The sequence below is a fragment of the Hippopotamus amphibius genome, chromosome 1, assembly GCF_030028045.1.
Source record: "Hippopotamus amphibius kiboko isolate mHipAmp2 chromosome 1, mHipAmp2.hap2, whole genome shotgun sequence".
Taxonomy (NCBI): domain Eukaryota; kingdom Metazoa; phylum Chordata; class Mammalia; order Artiodactyla; family Hippopotamidae; genus Hippopotamus; species Hippopotamus amphibius.
Window position 1 is genome coordinate 202001821 of NC_080186.1, and position 16771 is coordinate 202018591.

The window sequence follows — 16771 nt, forward strand, 5'->3', positions numbered from 1 at the left end:
ATGTCTATCCTGGAGAATGTTCTGCATGCAGTTGAGAAGAATATATGTTCTACCATTGTTAGGTGTCATGTTCTGTATATGTTTGTCAGGTGTAGTTGATTTATAGTGTTGCTCAAGTCCTCTTTTTTGTTAGTGATTTTCTATCTACATGTCCTCTACATTATTGAAAGTGGGCTGTTGAAGTTTCCAACTATTATTGGAGACTGTTTCTCCCTTCAGTTCTGGCACTGTTTTCTTTTTTTGAGCCTCTGTTGTTTAGTATGTATATATTTATAATTGTTATATCTTCATGGTGAATTGATCCTCTTGTCACTGTAAAATGTCTTTCTTTGTCTCTTGCAACAGTTTTGTATGTAAAATCAATTTTTTCATGTTAATATAGGTAGCCAGGCTTTTGGTTACTATTTGCATGGAGTATCTTTTTCCATCCCTTGACTCTCAACCTATCTGTGTCTTTGGGTCTGAAATGAGTCTCTTTTAAGCAGCAAATAGCTGTATTGTGTTTTTCAAAAAAAATTCTACCAATATCTGTCTTTTAATTGATGAGTTTAACTCATTTACATTTAAAGTAATTACTGGTAATGAAGGACTTATATCTGCAATTGTGCTATTTGTTTTGTCATTTTTTCTTGTTACTTAACTCCTCTAATACTGACTTATTTTGTGTTTGCTTTTTTTTCTGTATACTATTTTGATTCCCCTTCCATTTCTTTTTACCTATATTTTTGATTATTAGTAGTTATTATGGGGATTACAGTTAACATCCTAAATTTATAAAACTCTAGTTTTAATTGATACCAACTTAGCTTCAATAGCAAACATTAACTCTACTCCTAATTGGCTTCATCTTCCCCTTTATGTTGTTACTGTCATAGATTGTGTCTTTATACATTGTGTGCCTGTTAACATGGATTTATAATTATTGTTTTATGCATTTGTCTTTTTTAAAAGTTATTTATTTGGCTGCATTGGGTCTTAGTTGTAGCATGTAGGATCTTTTGTTGTGGCACATGGGCTCTAGAGTGCGTAGGCTCAGTAGTTGTGACCCATGGGCTTAGCTCCCCTGTAGCATGTGGGATCTTAGTTCCCAGACCAGGGATCGAACTTGCATCCCTTGCATTGGGAGGCAGATTCTTAACCATTGGACCACCAGGGAAGTCCCTATGCATTTGTCTTTTAAGTTAAATAGAAAATAAAAAGAGGAGTTACATACCAAAAATACAGTATTTTTAGATTTTATATTTGTCTCTATATATAGTTACCTTTACCATTGTTCTTTATCTTTCTGTGTGGCTTTGATTTACTGTCTAGTATCCTTTTATTTCAACCTGATGGACTCCCTTCAGCATTTCTTATAGAGCAGATTACTCGTAACGAATTCCCTTAGCTCCTGTTTGGCTAGGAATGTCATAATTTCTCCTTTATATATGAAGGATTGTTTTGCTGAATACAGAATTCCTGGTTGACATGTTTTTCCTTTCAATTCTTTAAATATATTGTTCTACTGCCATTTAGTCTCCATGATTTTTGATGAGAAATAGGCTGTTAATCTTTTTGAGAATGCCTTCTATGTGATTAATCACTTCTCTCTTGTTGCTTTCAGGATTCTCTCCATCTTTGTCTTTCAGCAATTTGATAATAATATGTCATGGTGTGGATTTCTTTGAGTTCGTCCTGCTTGGAGTTTGTTGAGATTCTTGGGTGTGTGTATTTATGTATTTCATCAAACTGGGGAAGCTTTTGGACAGTATTTCCTCAAATTTTTTTTTTTGCCTTTTTTTTTTCTTCTCTCCTCCTTCTGAGACTCCCATAATATATATGTTGGTATGTTTGATGGTGTCCTGTAAGTCTCTGAGGCTTTGTTCATTTTTCTTGGTGTTCTTCCTACTCCTCAGACTGGACAGTTACCATTGCTCTACCTTCAAATTTGATGACTCCTACTCGTATCTGCTGTTGAATACCTCTTGTGAATTTTAAAATTTTATCTGTTGTACTTTTTGATTCCCAAATTTCTACTTTGATCTTTTAATAATTCCGGTCTCTTTCTTAATATTCCTTACTTGTTCATAGTTTTCCTAATTTCTTTTAATTCTTTGTGATTTTCTTCAGGTCTTTTAGTGTGTTTAAGACAGTAAATTTAAAGTGTTTGTCAAGTAAGTTAATGTCTGGGCTTCCTCAGAATGGTTTTCATCAATTTCTTTCTCTTTTTTTTAATGTGAATGAGTGATATGTTCCTATTTCTTTGTGTGCTTTGTAATTTTCTTGTTGAGATCTGGACATTTTGAATATTGTAAGGTAATTCTGGAAATCAGTTTCTCCCACTATACTGAGGACTGTTATTACTTGATCAAGTCCGCAGTAGTTCATTTGTTTAGTGACATTTCCAAATTGTTTTTTTGCAAAGCCTATATTCCTTGTTATGTGTGATCACTGAAGTCTATGTTCTGTTATCCTTGTGGTCAGCTAGTGACCTGACAGAGATTTCCTTAAGTGTCTGGATACAGTAACAGAAAAAAATGTAAAGGATATTCTGTCTCTTTAACTTACTTCAATGATGCCAGGGAAGCAGTTCAACCCATTAAGGTTCAACTTATGGCCAGCCTGTGTGCTGGCCCCTTAGTGAACTGCCAGGCAGATCAAAACACAGAACTCTGGTTTTTGTAGGAGAAGAGTCTTATTGTCCACCGTGATACCAAAAAACTTGTATCAGGAATTCAGGTCATTCCCATGGTTACTTTCGTTGGGGCTTGAGGATTGTTGCTGCTATGTGTGATGTTGAAATTCATGAAAATTTACCAGCCTTTTTCTTTGTTAGGCACTTCCCTGGATGCTACAAGTGTTCGACTAGACCCCAGAGTTCTTAAATACTTAATTTTAACAGTTCTTACCAGCTCAATAGTTGTTTTGGTGAAGGGACTGACTCTAGAGCTTCATACTCTGTCATCTTCCATAATATCACTCCTTTCGTTGCTCATTCTTAAAAGTGTTCCAGTTTGAACAATAAATTTTATTGTCACTCACTGGTAATTAAATAACAGGAGCAAGAGAAAAGATGAAAACAAGTTCTTACAGAAAAAATAAGCCCTGAGGATCATCAGTAAGTGTTGATTGCTCAAAGAGTATAAGCTGTCCGGTGAATGGTACAGGGTTTTCCTAGTTTCAGTTCAATATAGTTCCTCCCCTTTAGGAAATTTTTATACTAGTCTAGCATCAGTACTGTGAATGAATGCCTTTGTTGGAAGGCTTGACAGTTTGCATTGATTTTCATTGTGAGTTTAGATATGGGGTATTGTCATTGTAACGTGAACTGAGACGTGGAGTCTGTGGAACAGCCTTATCTCTTGTTGCTGACATGGGTGCCATATTGTCTGTCTTTCTACTTGCTCCCCTTTCTCAAATCTGTGGGTGGGTCATGAACAATTGCTTCATGACTGTGTGCAGTCTGCAAGCCTTATGTTGTGTAGGCCTGCTGTAGACAATGCTCTTTAATTGGGCAGAAAAGTTGCTGCGTTGGCTTCTCTCCCATTTCAGAAAGCTGAGTACATGCTGTTACTGCAGCATTTCCAGTCTATGCCAGCTCGAGGAGCAAGATCCTAGAATTGAAAATCAAAGTAGGGGCTTGACATGGTGATAAGTAGCACTGCATTTTGACTTTTGAATCTGATTATAATGTAAGGAGGTACTTTTTTGAACATGGATTAATATGCATTTACGTATTCTGGAAATTCACTAGACTTCAGCTGCTTTTAGAGTCCCACTTATGATTCTCATCAAAGTTTTTGGTAACAACTCAGAAGAGAATAATAGAGTATATTTGGGAAAAAATACTTTCAATACAAAATCTTGGGTTGACTGGCAGGCTGACTCTCTCTCCAGCTCTTCCATACATACTCAGAAAGCTACAGGTAATAGCAAATTTAATCTTTAAAAATGTAAGTGAAGAAAAGTGGAAAAGTGGAAATGACTTGTCTACCTTTTTTCTTGATCTGTATTAAACATGAATAAGCTAGTTTTGGTAAAATTAGGTGAAACAATATCCTATTTCTGTAAGTAGCCACATTTTATGGTTGAATTTTAAACTATGGAAAAAGAGGGCTGTCATAAAATACCTATCAAAGTATCAGCTATATCATATGAAAGGACTGCATATACTATCTTGATAGTATAAAACTTTCTTTAAAAATATTTTTATTATAATTAAAATATCTAAATTATAATCACCTATTAAGAAACAGTTTTAATCGTCTCCATAGTTCTCCATGTGTTGTTAATGCTGTGTACATTTGTGTTGATGCTTGAGTTTAATATTACTTTCTCTAGTATTAACATTGCCAACACCATAGCTTTGGTAATGCACATTTGAATATTTAATTATGTTTCTATAAACAGCTTCTCTAATGCTACATTTTCAGTGAATATGATGGGCCTTCTGTTATTGTTGGCATTTGAGCAATCTTGCTTTCTATTTTCCTCTTATATATACAATGCAAAGTATTCCCACCTGAGATTTCCCCAAAGTTTCACTTGAGAAACAGAATATGATTTGAAAGATGTTTTCTGTTGTATGTTGCTCAAATCAAGCTTTGCATTGAATCAAGCCAAACGATGAAAACATAGTCCAGCCTTCTTTCCAGCAGAATGCAATTACCTCTAAGGCCATAGTAAAAGACCAACTAATTGAGAACACTTGTCTTTGTTTTCAAATAGCAAAGATTCTTATTAAGAATGTCCATTTTTTAAATTTCAGAAGGTGGGTTTACTTTTAATGAACTAAGAGTTGGGAGACCTGAAAATTAAAGCACGTGCAGGTTATCCTCTTCCTCAAGGGGACATATACTACTGCTGTGCTCATGTGAAGTAATAATGAGATACCATAAGCAAACAGTAGATGATTCATGTCAGATGGTTCTTCAATAACGTTAGGAGGGAAAAAAGCAGCTGATGTATGGGATATTGAAAGCAGATTAAGTTGTTAATGTATATTAGTATATTCTTAATTTCCTTTTAATTGAAAAAGACATATTGACTTTAATTAGAACCATTTCACAGGAACTGTCAATTAGCACATGTCAAACTAGTTAATTCAGAACAGAATTCTTTTAATTAGGGTCTGCTTTCCTTTAACTATGGGGCCAATGAAATCAGCCTTTCCTTATCTAGATTTTAAATGTCTCTAAGACATATAATACAAATGTAGACTCTTATCTATTATTAGAAGCCCATATGGATAACATTAAAATGATGATGCTGGCATTGTTCATGCAGCACAAATCAGAGTCCCTTTATGACTGTTAGAAAAAAAAATGGCTTTGAACAAAGACTATTTTAAATACCAGATTTATCCTACTTTAAAGAGACTACAAAATTTATGACACGCATGTTCACATTTAAAGTATTATTTAATACGTCTGCTCAAATAAATGGGCCTATTCAAACGTTTTGTGTGTTCTATCAGCCGAAGACACATAAAACATTGTCAAGCCATACAGCAACATTTTTCCCTTAAATGAACTGTAATCAAAAAGGGAAAACAGACTGAATGAATTTTTTTTGCACAACATAAAAATAGCATTGTTAACTTTCATTGCATCCAAAGATTTAATACCAATAGTTGATACAGTGACTAAACCACTGGTAGTGAGCTAATGTGATCTTAGTAATCAGACAGTGTAAAATCTGCAACTTGGCTCTTGCTTAATGTAATGATGTGGAATTATAGCATTTTAGTTACAGTTGGAATGAGGATTGGCACATACAGTGAGCTTGGTGGAGCAGGGCTGTGTGGTGTTCACCTACAGAATAGGTATGCTCAAAATTTTAAAAGAAGATTTTAAGTTATATGTAAAGAGAGAATTAATATGAAATCTAGCTTACTTTATCATGTGAAATTTAGTCACTATTTTACTGAGTTATAGCAAGCAAGGGTTACAGAAATTAATAAAAATAATATTTAATAAACAAAACTTAAGGTTCCAAAGAGAATTATCCAGTAAGGTATTTTATGTAACCTCAACTTGTTCATCTTATTGTAGGTACATTTAACTTCATAACAATAGTGTACGTTTCTAAAGTGTGCTATTCTATAACTGTATCAGTGGCTGCATTAGTGCCAGTTGAATTAAATGAATTGTAGTAATCTTCTAATTTTGGTTAACATAGGCAAAACAACAAGGGTAATAAACAAGCAGTTGAAAAAATGCTACCAAAAAACCCTATTCTTTTTCTTCCAGAGGTGACCTTTCTTTTCGGAACTATTTCTAGAGCTGCCTTAGCTCTATGTGTTTGAGAGTGACAGCCTACATTCACGATGTCCATAATTTGTTTAGATCTGTAGCTTTTAATTTTTTGGTGTCATATCATTATTTGAATCTGTGGTAAAAGACATTAATTCTCTTCCCAGAAAAATCCACATAGGCATACATGCACTAAAATGTTCAGGATGGGAAATCTTAACTTCTTAAAAAATAATTTGGCCGACTTGCTGAAAGATGTAACCTCAGTTTGATATAGTTAACTGCTTATAGTGTTGCAGGCAGTATACTTGATTCTGGGAGTATAACATTGAGTAAGATATAAAACCTTAGCATCTGAGTCACTGTGACAAATTATTAGCACATTTTCAAAAATACTATGTGTTTCTTCTTTTAACCTTTTTTGCCCTCTGAACTATTTAAAATTTGATCTGTATTTACAAATCCTGTACAAGTTATCAATCTGATACAGTTGAAATTTTACAAAATATTGCCTGAAAATATAATTACTAGAACATTAAAGGAGATTAATTTTATGAGTTTAACTCAACAGATTTTTATTAATTCTTTTAATCTTATTTATAATTCTATTTTGGTTAATAATCTCAGGTAGTATTATTATAATTTTGATCCACCTTTTAATTCTGTTTATTCATTTAAATTATATAATTTATAATTATTTACAAAGAAGACAAAGCATACTAATATAATTTTATAAATGTCTCATTTAAACTCAAAATAAACTGTTGCTAATGATCTTGGGGGGGATGCCGATTAATTTCTTGATTATCCATGATAGGTTATCCATGCTGTGCCAGGGTTTAAATTTGAACAGTGGCTGAGCTAGGTCTACTTTCCAGAAATATCAACACAGCCAGTCTTAATTCCTTTGTATCTTAAAAGGGATATTTTTTGGTTTGTGTGTGTTTATCTGTGTGTGTGTTTATGTGTGTGTGTGTTTGGTCTTTAAGAGTGTACTATAGCATTGTTAGATAAATAAATATATATAAAAATATAAATATATAAATGGATATTTATTTATAGATACATAAATATATAAGTATATAAATATAAATAAGTATATAAATATAATATATATACACATACTTAAGTTTACTTACATATTTAGTATGTGTTGTTGTAGTCCCAATTTGCTCCTTGATTGTCTGTAGCAATTTAAATTCCTTTGTCTATTTTAGCTTATGACAAGTTGACCCTTGGTGCATTTGCCAGCAACAAACATTTTGACCTTAGAAAATTTATAGGACACATGGGCCTTAACTTAGTTCAATCATCTTAATGGTATAGATGGCAGAGGTTTTATATATTGTTAAAAATAGGCAAAAATTATTCACATCATGTGTTTGTGAATCAAAACCATAGCTATTTAACACTGACTTCGTTATCAGAATTTTAACCGATTATTTAAATTAGTAGAAGCTATGATTTCAAATAGTTTTATCTAAACAGGAACATTCTAGAAGTCCCTAGAATGCTTCATTTAAAGGGAAGTAACTTTCAGATTAAAATTTTTAGTAGTTAGGGACTTCCTAGGTGGCACAGTGGTTAGGAATCGCCAATGCGGGGGATCCGGGTTTGATCCCTGCTCAGGAAAATCCCACATGCTGCAGAGCAACTGAGCCCATGGGCCACAACTATTGAACCTGTGCTCTAGAGCCCATGAACCACAGCTATTGAGCCCATGTGCCACAACTACTCAAGCCTGTGCGCCTAGAGCTCGTGCTCTGCAATAAGAGAAGCCACCGCACTGAGAAGCCCACACACTGCAATGAAGAGTAGCCCCTGCTCGCTGCAACTAGAGAAAGCCCATGCTCAGCAATGAAGACCCAATGCAGCCAATAAATAAATAAATAAATTTATAAAAAAATAAAAAATAAAATTTTTAGTCATTGGATTTTTAAGAGTTAAAATGGAAACCTTCTTAATTACTTCATCCTCTTTCTAGATCCTTAATCAAGTTATATTGATTTTATTAGGGACTAAATGCACCACTCTGTGTGTGGGATTTATGTCTATTCTGTATATATGTTACCTCCTCCCCCATGTTCTACCTAATGATAACCAGTTGTCTAACATACTTAATTATATATTATGTTATAATTTAGTAAATTTAAGTATTTGTAACTGGAGTGAGAGAGTGTTCATATAGCTTTTGGAAAGTGATATGGAGATATTTATTTCTTTCTATTTTTATTTTCATTGGTCAATCTCAGGTTAGTTTGGTTCAGTACCATAGGTATTTGTTAAACACCTGTTATTTCCAGAAACAGTTAGTATTGGGCATTATCTTGTTGAACATTAGTTAAAAGATTTATTTGCTTTTCTCTTGAGTATGTGGAATCTGTTAACTATTAATGATCAGTAGATTAATGATCATTTTTTTCAAAGTTATTTAGTGCTTTACAATTGAAATATTTTCAAGACCATTTTCTTATGCAGGATGAATAATCCCATGATTACAGTTATTAGCTTAATTTCCTTCACTGGTGTGGAAAAGCTTGGTTCAGATTCCAGTATCACTATTTACTAGCTTTGCGTACTTAGATAAGTTACCTAACCTCTCTAAGCTTCAGTTCTCTCCTCTGAAAAATAATAATACCTGCCTTATATAGTATTGTAAGGATTAAATGAAATATGTGAAGCGTTTAGCATCATGTCTGTTAACATACTTAGTAAATATTGGTTCCTGTTCCTTTTTTCAAGCAGTTTTGCTGTGCTAACTGTCCTTACTGGGAAATGCAGCTATTTGTCAAATAAATTCACCCTTAGATGGAAATACAAATTGTTAACGTGAATGCTCTACTAATTTGATTATTGATGGATATTAACAGGGGAACTGTACCACTGTTCTTGGTGCTTGAGGAGAAGCTAGCTGATGACAGTCATCTACTCTTGACCAGCAATTTCTTCACTGTGCACGTGAAGTATTTTATGACTATCACTCAGTGAAATGGCTTCTAACAAACCCCTTAGTTTATAATAGTTCAATGCAGAATATTAAAATATTCTTGTATAGCAATATTAGCTCCTAAAATTACAAAAAAATAGATATATAAAAATAACCTGTAATTATAGCAACCATAGGTAATCACTGTAAGTATTTTGGTGTTTTTGATGTATATATGCTGAGAATTTTATTAGGCCATTACATTTTATTCATAATTGTGATTTAAATGGCTGCATGGTATTCATTTCTAAATCTTTGTTTTTTTTGAGGTTTGCATTTTTTCCTTCTGCTCCAGTAAGTAATGTTGGAATGCACATCTTTACATATAAAAACTTTATTTGTAATTCTGATTATCTCCTTAGGTTAATTCTTAGGAGTAGAGTTACTGGTGAAAAGAGAATAAACATTAATACTTTATAAATGTCATCCCCAAATTTTTTTCCAGAAAAGTGTCAGTTTATTTCCCCACTAGCCCCAAATGTGACTTTCTGACAAAAGAGTGAGTTGTTTTTTTTTTAAGAACTTTTATTGAGATACAGTTAACAGACAATAAACAGCATATATTTAGAGTGTACAATTTGGTATCCCAATCTCCCAATTCATTCCCCCCCAACCCTTCCCGCTTTCCCCACTTGGTGTCCATATGTTTGTTCTCTACATCTGTGTCTCTGTTTCTGCCTTGCAAACTGGTTGATTTGTACCATTTTTCTATAGTCCACATATATGTGTTAATATACGATATTTGTTTTTCTCTTTCTGACTCATTTCACTCTGTATGACAGTCTCTAGGTCCATCCATGTCTCCACAAATGTCCCAGTTTGTCTACTAACTTTGGGTTTTGTTTGCTCTTCTTTCTCTAGTTTCTTTAGTGTAAGGTTAGATTGTTTGTTTGGGATTTTTCTTGTTTCTTGAGGTAGGATTGTATTGCTATAAACTTTCTTAGAACTGCCTTTGCTGCATCCCATAGGTTTTGGATCGTTGTGTTTTCATTGTCATTTGTCTCTATGTATTTTTTGACTTCCTCTTTGATTTCTTCAGTGATCTCTTGATTATTTAGTAGCGTATTGTTTAGCCTCCATGTGTTTGTGTTTTTTACAGTTTTTTTCCTGTAATTGATTTCTAATCTCATAGCGTTGTGGTTGGAAAAGATGCTTGATACGATTTCAATTTTCTTGAATTTACCAAGGCTTGATTCATGACCCAAAATGTGATCTATCCTGGAGAATGTTCCATGTGCACTTGAGAAGAACGTGTAATCTGCTGTTTTTGGATATAATACCCTATAGATATCTATTAAATCCAGCTGACTTACTGTGTCATTTAAAGATTGTGATTCCTGATTAATTTTCTGTGTGGATGATCTGTCCATTTGTGTAAGTGGGGTGTTAAAATCCCCCACTATTGTTGTGTTACTGTCGATTTCCTCTTTCATAGTTGTTAGCATTTGCCTTATGTATTGAGGTGCTCCTGTGTTGGGCGCATATATATTTATAATTGTTATCTCCTCTTCTTGGATGGATCCCTTGATATTTATGTAGTGTCCTTTCTTGTCTCTTGTAACGTTTTTTATTTTAAAGTCTATTTTATCTGATATGAGTATCGCTACTCCAGCTTTCTTTTGATTTTCATTTGCATGGACTATCTTTTTCCATCCCCTCACTTTCCATCTGTATGTGTGCCTAGGTCTGAAGTGGGTCTCTTGTAGACAGCATATATATGGGTCTTGCTTTTGTATCCATTCAGCCAGTCTGTGTCTTTCGGTTGGTGCATTTAGTCCATTTCCTTTCGGGGTGATTATCGATATGTATGTTCCTATTACCATTTTCTTAATTGTTTTGTGTTTGTTTTTGTAGGTCCTTTTCTTCTCTTATGCTTCCTGCTTGGAGAAGTTCCTTTAGCATTTGTTGCAGGGCTGGTTTGGTGATGCTGAATTCTCTTAGCTGTTGCTTGTCTGTAAAGCTTTTGATTTCTCCATCGAATCTGAATGAGATGCTTGCTGGGTAGAGTATTCTTGGTTGTAGGTTCTTCCCTTTCATCACTTGAAATATGTCATGCCACTCCCTTCTGGCTTGCAGAGTTTCTGCTGAGAAATCAGCTGTTAACCTTATGGGAGTTCCCTTGTATGTTATTTGTCGTTTTCCTCTTGTTGCTTTAATAACTTTTCTCTGTCTTTAATTTTTGTCAGTTTGACTAGTATATGTCTTGACGTGTTTCTCCTTGGGTTTATCCTGCCTGGGACTCTCTGTGTTTCCTGGACTTGGGTAGTTGTTTCCTTTCCCACGTTAGGGAAGTTTTCAATTATAATCTCTTCCAATATTTCCTCGGGTTCTTTCTCTCCCTCTTCTCCTTCTGGGACCCCTATAATGCGAATGTTGGTGAGTTTAACATTGTCCCAGAGGTCTCTTAGGCTGTCTTCAGTTCTTTTCATTCTTTTTTCCTTATTCTTTTCTGCATCAGTGATTTTCACCATTCTGTCTTTCAGGTCACTTATTCGCCTTTCTGTCTCAGTTAATCTGCTATTGGTTCCTTCTAGTGTATTTTTCATTTCAGTTATTGTGTTGCATATCTCTGTTTGTTTGCTCTTTAATTCTTCTAGGTCTTTGGTAAACTTTTCAATCTTTGCATCCAGTCTTTTTTCAAAGTCCCGGATCATCATCATCATCATTATTCTGAATTCTTTTTCTGGAAGGGTGCCTGTCTCCTCTTCATTTAGTTGTTTTTCTGGGTTTTTATCCTGTCCCTTCATCTGGTACAAAGTCCTCTGCTTTTTCGTTTTCTCTGTCTTTCTGTGGCTGTGGTTTTCAGTTCCACAAGACGAAATACTGCTGATACTGCTTGATACTGCTGTCTGCCCTCTTGTGGAGGAAGCTATCTAGGAGGCTCATGCATGCTTCCTGATAGGAGGGGCTGATGGTGGGTAGGGCTGGGTGGGTGGAACTCAGTAAGACTTTAATCTGCTTTCTGCCAATGGGTGGGGCTGTGTTCCCACCCTGTTGGTCGTTTGGCCTGAGGCCACCTAGCACTGGAGCCCACAGGCTCTTTGGTGGGGCTAATGACGGACTCTGGGAAGGCTCACGCCAATGACCACTTCCCAGAACCCCTGCCGCCAGTGTCCCTGTCTCCTTGGTGAGCCACAGCCAGTGCCCCTATCTCCTTGGTGAGCCACAGCTGCCCCCCACCTCTGCAGGCAACCCCCCAACACCAGCAGGCAGGTCTGGTTCAGTCTCCTGTGGGGTCACTGCTCCTTCCCCCTGGGTCCTGGTGAGCACACATTTTTGTGTGCCCTCCAAGAGTGGAGTCTCTGTTTCCCCCAGTCCTGTGGAGGTCCTGCAATCAAATCCTGCTGGCTTTCAAAGTCTGATTCTCTGGGGATTCCTCCTCCTGTTGCTGGACTCCCAGGTTGGGAAGCCTCACGTGGGACTCAGAACCCTCACTTTAGTGGGTGGACTTCTGTTGTAAAACTGTTCTCCAGTTTGTGAGTTACCCACCCAGCATTTATGGGATTTGATTTTAATGCGATTGTGCCCCTCCTACCATCTCATTGCGGCTTCTCCTTTGTCTCTGGATGTGGGGTGTCTTTTTTGGTGAGTTTCAGTGTCTTTCTGTCAATGATTGTTCAGCAGTTAGTTGTAATTCCGGTGCTCTTGCCAGAGGGAGTGAGCGCACATCCTCCTATTCTGCCATCTTGATCCTATCTGAAGAGTGAGTTACCTTTTTTAAAGAACTTTGAGATATAATTGACATACAATAAACTGCATATATTTGAAGTGTACAATTTGATATTTTTTGTTATTAGTAATGTATATATGGCAATAGAGTGAGTTACTTTTTGAATATACAGTTTGGCTAGTAGTTAAGATAGTTGATTAGTACATAGTTTTTTGCTAATTGATTCTTATCTAATTGATTCAGTTCAACACTAATTTAGGAAGAGGCCAAGTAACATTCTAATGACCCACGTGATCTTGCCTGGGATTTTCAAAAAGATAGCTTTTAATTTAAAAGTAATTTTTAAAGTAATATTTGTTGTTAAGTGGTAACTGGTGTGCCAGTTTGACAGTCATATTTTAATTTTTTTTGTATGTGTTATGAGGTCTCTTCAGAGCTAATTTCTATAGCAATTTTTAGAGGAAAATGAGATTGTTCTAATGTGCAATTAAAGTATTTGCATTATTGGCAATATATATCGTAGAGAAAGTTAAGGGTAAAATCAGCTCATTTTGTTTTGTAGTAAAATCAGAAATGGGAAAAATATGCTAACATGATATCTAATGAGGGAAATGTTCTATGCAGATGTCTGTTTTTCTATTAATGCCTAAAATTACTATATGCTTTTATTTATATGAGTAACATCAGATACAAACATGTTGCTAGGTATATATATCCACTTACGAAAAAGATAAACACAATATGAGTTTAGAATTTTAATAAATTCTGTTTTAAAGGTGAATTAAACCTTTGGATAATGTAAGTTTTGAGATTTCAACAAAGATGTAATATCTGTGTATGCCACTTCTGAGAGTTACTTAGGTATTTTTCTCTCGTTTAGCTGCATTTAGTATACAGCTTCTAACATAGAGAAATGAGAACTGATTCCTGTATGATGGATCTTTTATCGGGCACAGGGAAATAAAATTTTACTTAGTTATTTTTGCAGCCTCCATCTAGGCACACTGGCAACCAATTTTATCTTTATTATAGTATGTAGATAACAAGGTCATATGCTCTCAGGTTAACACAAAGGGCATATGAAAGGAAAAGAGAACAATTTTTGTTTTTCCTGTTGTCATTAGAGATTTTCATATTTTCTTTGTACATTGGGCACCTTTTCATGTTTATTTTACTACGCTGATAGCAGTGTCACATTTCATTAAGTAAACACCAAGATAGTGAAAATGAAAAGCAGAATATTTTGCTGCCCTTACTGTCGTTTCAGATTTTTATCCTGTAAATATATAACTTTTATGATTATGAGTTATTTCAGAATGGGAATGCCTTAGGAAGATGTATTTTGTCTTAAGCCAGATTAGGCTTAATATAAATTTGGACCCATCCTTTCACTATTGGTAAATATGTTGTGGGACTAATGTGGACAAATACCAACAGTTGAATTATGCACTCTTGAATGTCAGTGAAGGCACAGATTTGGTGAGGGGTGGGAAGAGACTTATATGCACAATGAATCACACTTTTGCATTGGAATTAGCATTCTTCAGTCCTGGAACTAAGCAAAACAAATAATAAAGTCACACTGCTAACTATACATACTTTACACTAACCGTATTAGACTTGATAGTACTCTGGACTTGAATGTACAATGACAGAGACAGGGAGTGTGGATATGAGGAGTTGGAGCGATGAAACAGGGAAATATGTAGAGGAGTAATATATTAATACTCTAGGATTTTGATTTTTAATTTGTAGAATTAACTTTTTTTCTCTCTATAGTCTTGAATTTATGATTATAATTGGAATTAATTTAAGCATAGTTAGCAAAATAATGGAATAAATCATTTAAGATGAAATATCTTGTTTGTTATTGAGTATATTGATTAGCTCTAATAGGTCATCATGTAGTTTATAAATGCCTTGTCACTTATAAATATGCTTGATATTAAAGAAAAATTTCTCCTTGCTTTGATTTTTCTTTGGTCAAAATGGGAAAAACATGAACTTTGTCATGAATTTCTCCTAAAATTTTTATTTACAGTTTACATTCTCAAGACTCATTTTGGATTACAGAGATCATGTTCTACTTGTAAACTCCTATGGAAGAATTTAAAATGAGTAAGTTGACATTCTGGGATATAATATTTTAAGAGGTATTTGAAATTAATATATATTATTATGTTGGCTGCTGCTAATGTATTAGAAGTTATTCTTCAAAGAGTTGAGTTGAATACCAAGCCCAGTGGCATTTGGTGAGGCTGGGGAGAGGCATATATACACAATCATTTATGAGTCTGATGAGACTGCTTGTCAGTTTTCATTTATTTTAACTTGAATAAGCACCAGGGTCAATTTAATAAAAAAGGTAATGCTAGGCTTAGGATTTTAGCAAACATACTTTAGTGGATGTGTCATGATTTTTTAAAAGGAATTCATGAAGATAGACGTCAAAGATGTTGATTGGTTGTACAACACAGTGCCTATAGTTAAAAATGTGTTATTGTGTACTTTAAAATGTTGAGGATAAATCTCATGTTACATGCTTTTATAACAGAACAAAAACACAAAGGAATACAAGAAAATTTTAGATTATAGATATGTTTATAGTACCTTAATTGTGGTGATGTGTGTGCATATGTCCAAACTCATCAAAATATATATATTACATATGTGCAATTATATATAAATTATATCTCAGTAAAGCTAAAAAAAAAGGTGATTATATTTTAAAGATATATTCTGGAGAAGGATAAGAAGAAAATTAAACAGATGAAGTCCCAAAGCACTCAGAATTCTTGATGTAGGAGGTGAAGGGAATGGCTTCATGCTTCTTTTTTTCAGCCTGTTGCATTTGAGAACTCCGTGCTGACAATGATGATGATGATGATGATGTTGGTGTTCTTGGCATCTAAGGGATATAAAATATATTCTTAAGAGTTTCTCATTAGAGATCTTTTCTTCTACTGAGGCTACTAATTCACAGGAAGAAAACTGTGAAGGCAATATACAAGTGAAAAACAATTTATGACAGAGGAAGCAAAAAAGGAGGAGGAAGAGAGATGGCAAAAGTGGGTAGATACTGCCAGAGGAAACGTGAGAGGAAGGAAAATGAGGGAGAGTGAATGGGATAAAAAAGAGAAAATTTTCTCCATTCTGCTCAGGCTTCAACCATCTGAGGCCTGACCTTATTCTTTTTACTTCCATCCTGCCTACTGTCCTCCAGCTATTAAAAATCTTACTCTAATTCTGGTGCTAATCCAGTTCCTTCAGCCTTTTACCTTTTCCCATCTATAGGTATTCTAGGTTTACATGGCTACCATAACTATTACGGATCTTCTTACTTCTTCTTTTTTTTTAAATGGTAAACATAAATTTTATTCAAAAAGACTATTGCAATGGGGGAGAGAGACTCCAGTATAGAACTGGGCTCCATTCCAAATACACCCAGAACAAGTGGGGATTTATAGCCAAGGAGCAAGTGGGGGGCAGGGTGCTGCATTGGTGGATGGAGAAGTACTAAGAGGAGACATCAAGTCTGGGGAATTCTGGCTGAAGGCCGGCCAGGGTGATCAGATATTAGCTGGGGGTAGAGGGGATGCTGAGTTTGATTCGATATCTTCTTACTTCTTATTGCACTGTCAGTAGCATTTGCTGAAAGCTTTCCTTGAATATTCAAATCCTCCCACTTAATTGAGCAGATTCATTGTCAATGATAATTCACTGTCTCTTTATACCAGGCAGGGTCCTAGGCTCTGGAGATAAAATAGTTAATGAGATGAAGTCTCGATCCTCATGGAGCACCCATTACAGCAGATGAATAAATATATATTTGATTTGCTATGGGAAAAAAAACAGGTTAAGGGGATAGAGAATAACAGAGTA

The 16771-nt window shown here is 34.9% G+C and overlaps 1 long non-coding RNA gene across 1 annotated transcript in view; it reads left to right on the top strand.

Moving 5' to 3' along the window:
- The window catches only part of LOC130855561 (uncharacterized), a 133731-nt gene that overhangs the window by 71141 nt on the left and 45819 nt on the right, over window positions 1-16771 (top strand). The window contains exon 3 of the long non-coding RNA XR_009054344.1: window positions 14931-15007. This is a non-coding gene — a long non-coding RNA (uncharacterized LOC130855561). The remainder of the gene's footprint in view (window positions 1-14930; window positions 15008-16771) is intronic.